We start from the raw sequence: 3,658 nt of genomic DNA, 5'->3' as shown, positions 1-3,658 counted from the left end.
GGCTGCTCCGTCCTGCGCCCCCGCGGAGCCCCCGCCCCGGGCCGCTGAGGGCAGTCGCTCTGCAGGGCTGGCGAGAGCCCAGGGGACCGGAGCAGAGGCCCATCCCGCCGAGGCAACCCCTCTCTCGGGTACCCCTGGGGTGGGGGAGGTGGGGCACCAGAGGGGCTCCCGGGCAGAGACCCTGTGGTGGAGCTCCGGCTTGCCGTGGCATGGGGGGCAGGCAGGTGCGGGGACGGTTCTGTGCCCGGGCCGGGGTCATGCTCCCTGCCTGCGCCCGTGAAATTGGCAATAACAGATCACCTTGGTGCGTCCTGGTTTTTCCTGCTCGGCATCAGCGCGGGCTCCGTCTCCCGCAGCACCTGCAGTGAATCGCGCAGCTGCCAGGGCTGGTCCAGAGACGGGACGCCGCTCATCACTGCCTGGCTAAGGCATGTCGTCGTCACTGCCTGCCCAAGGTTTTGCTCTGGCTACAACCCAACCGGGTCCCTCCTGTTGCCTGGCTTTCAAAAGTTTAAAATTTCAACTGGTTTCCATAATGGAGCTGAAATCAAACCAAGCTTGCATCAAGCCCCTGCGTCCCCCGTGCTCTCCCACCCAACCGCTTCTGTCTCAGGACAGAGCTGCTGGCTCTCTCCCCCCTCCCCACAGGGCTTATTTTTGCCAGGCTTGCAGTCGCTGCAGGCACTCCCGCGGATGGATGGCAAAGGGCAGGTCTGCTCTTCTGCCGGCTCTCCAGGCCACACTGCTGGCATGCCTGCAGGCACCTCCTGGCAGGAGCAGGAGCTAGGCTGGGGGCAGGAAGGTTGAACAAGGACCCATGGCTGCCCCGGGGGCAGGTGGCACAGGAGGCTGCTGAAGGTTGTCCCTGTGCCACCGCAGCCCTGCTCGGTGCCGGGCTGGTGGCTCTGTCCACTCTGTGCCAGCATCTCGGCTGGCCTGTCGGGGTCATTACAGCCGAACGCCTTCCTGGGAGGATCCCCGCCCTTTCCCTGAGCCTGGCGCCAAGGGGAGATGGGGAGGGGGCAGCTGGGCCCTGGGCTGGAGGGGCTCAGCACTGCTGGGGGACCGCGGTGCGGCTGCTGGTGCTGTGGCGGGAGAGCAGCACCCACCTCGGCACCACCGACGAGTCGCTCGCGTGCTTGGCTGTGCGTGCACGTGTTTTTTCCTAATTAATCCTTCACGGATTAGAGAGCACTTGATGTTGATTCCCCTAATGCAGTGCCAGAGGTGTAAGGAGATTAATTAGGCACAGTTTAGAAAAGTTATGCAAATCAGGTGGCATTGGGGAGTGGCAGGGTGGGGGCCAGCCCTGCTCGTCCCACCCTCACTCAAGTTGACTGCCTCAGCAGCATCACTCAGTTCGTGGGTTTGCGCGGCCACCGAGCAGCGTGCACACACGGGGGTGACCGGGAGAGCCTGGAGGGATCTTGCGGTGGGGTGGGATGCTGCCCTGCAGAGCAGTGGGGTGATGAGATGCTGCGGGGCTCCCCCTGCCCACAGAGCGCCCGAGGCTGCAATCCAGCCTTTATTCATGGAGGCTTTCCTTTAAGTAATGATTAAAAGGAGATGAGGGAAAGCCCTTGACATAAAGCTAACTCTCCAGAGCCTGAGACTGGCTGCAAATGAGATGAAAATAATCCCCTGGTCACCAGGGACTTGTGCAGGAGAGGAGAGCAGCTCCATCTCCCCAGGGCTGCAGGCAAACATGCTGCCATGGTGGGCACAGGGCCAGTGGGGGCTGCTGCTCCATGCCCAGCTTTGCTCCCATCCCCACGCCGCAGGGTGCCCACAGTCCCCAGAGCACTCTGCATGTGGCATGGGGCAAAATGCCCGTGACCTCCACAGGGACCCAGCACCTTCCCTCGGACTGACCCCCAGGCCCTGGGAACGTGCGCCCAGAGCCACCCGCACTGGGCAGGGACCCGATTCCCCGCCAGAGCCATCTTGAGATCATGGAGGAGCCCAATTCATTCCAGTGCTCTGCAGCAGTTTAAAAACAAACCCAAGGAGGGCGGAGAGAGGAGAGAGCAGAGAAGCGGTTCCTAATATGGCAACAGCAAATGTAATTCTATTACCTTGATTTATTGATTGCACTTAGAGCAATTACTGGCTTTCACCCCATCACCTGCCAGGGAGCGGGAGACAGCGAGGAGAAGGCAAGACAAAGGCGGCCGCGCGTTGCCCAGGGCACGGCCGGCCTCCGGGGAGGCTCTGGTTTTGTTTGTGCCGGTTGACGTGGGGGGAGAGCTCCCACCCAGCTGTGCGGCCGCAGCAGCATCGCCTCCACAGGCAGGAGAGTGGGGTGGTTTCCACCCGGTCAAGGAGGCTCCTCAGGAAGCCAGAGCCAAGCACGTCTGCTCTGCAGAGAGGCTGTGATGCTGGCAGCGCGGGGACAGAGCCCGGGCATTACAATGACTTCAGCGATGGAGGGGATGCAGGGCTGGGGTGGGCTGGGGAAAGGCGAGGGTCCCCGGGACACCAGTATGGTGGAGCAGCTGCAGGCCCCGCTCTGAGCCAGGGGGTGGGTTTCAGCTGTGGGCCCCCTCACCCCTCTGCGCCCAGCCAGCCTGGAGCCAGGCTGGGGCAGGGGAGTCGGCATCCATGGCAAAGCCCTGGAAATGCCAGGGCTGAGGGCGAGCTCGAAAGGAAGTGGTGGCTTTGGGCTCCGTCCACGGCTCTGCCAGGGCAGCACTGGGGTGCTGGCGTGAGTTGTGCTGGAGCATCACCCTATCGCCTCGCAGAGATGGGGCTCGCACCCTCTGCCTGAGCTCAGCTCCCGCCACCCCGGGGCACCAGCAAGAAACCCCAGCGGGACTTGCCAGCTCTGCCTGTGCCAGCCCAGCACCCATCTCACACCGGGGAGGGGACATGCACCGGCCCCTCTCTGGGCCCTGTGGTGAGCGGGATGCTGTGGGTTGGTGCTGGGCTTGGCAGGAGGTCTAGCCCTTTGAATGACTGGAAAAAATCAGCAGCCCCAGGGCTGGAGGAAGGGTGAGTTACTTGACTGAGGTCAGAAAGTCCCTTTAAGGTTTCTTTTTTCCCTGCTTGCTGCAGATACTGGCACAGAAGCAAGAAAATGATTGTGCTTTTTACTGCCTGAGCCCTCCAGACAGATATAAACAAACAGGATCCAGACCTGGCTTTGGAGGCAGATGAAATCAGAGTGAACAAGACCACTGGGCTGGGAGGCACAGAAATAGGGTAGCCTCGCTGTGCAGTGAAGCCTGGCAAAGCCTCCCGCACCGTCGCCTCCCAGCCAGCCCCAGGCTCCCTGGAAGCGCTGCCCGGTGACGGAGATGCGGAAAGAGCAGAAAATGTCCCCTTTGTGGGTGCGGGCAGTGGCCAGGGGCTGCTGGCCCCTTCCAGAAGCTGCCTGCTGGCCACTCTGGCTAATGGCAAAGCGTGAGCGGGGAACAGCCTGTGCATCAGCCTGATGGCTCCCGGGGGAGGCAGCAGCCCATACCCCTGCTCCACTGCCCCCCCCCGCCAGCCCGTTGACCCCACACCGCCTGGGGTGAAGCTGGGAGCCCGCAGGGCCGGTGCGAGCCCCGGGGCTCGGCTCAGCCGTGGGCCGCGGCGAGCGGGGTCTGGAGCAGGGCGCGGGGCAGAGGGCGAGAGGCTCCGTCCCCGCGGGGGCCGCTCGGACGTGGCGGGGGCC

The 3,658-nt window shown here is 63.4% G+C and overlaps 1 protein-coding gene across 1 annotated transcript in view; it reads left to right on the top strand.

Moving 5' to 3' along the window:
* SHC2 (SHC (Src homology 2 domain containing) transforming protein 2) overlaps window positions 1–3,658 on the top strand; it is a 9,211-nt gene that overhangs the window by 415 nt on the left and 5,138 nt on the right. The gene's annotated exons all lie outside the window — the stretch shown is intronic.

The sequence above is a fragment of the Haliaeetus leucocephalus genome, unplaced genomic scaffold (genome assembly GCF_000737465.1).
Source record: "Haliaeetus leucocephalus isolate CR32 unplaced genomic scaffold, Haliaeetus_leucocephalus-4.0 Scaffold164, whole genome shotgun sequence".
NCBI classification, from domain to species: domain Eukaryota; kingdom Metazoa; phylum Chordata; class Aves; order Accipitriformes; family Accipitridae; genus Haliaeetus; species Haliaeetus leucocephalus.
The sequence above is the reverse complement of the archived record's forward strand: the minus strand, read 5'-3'. Positions and strand labels throughout refer to the sequence as shown.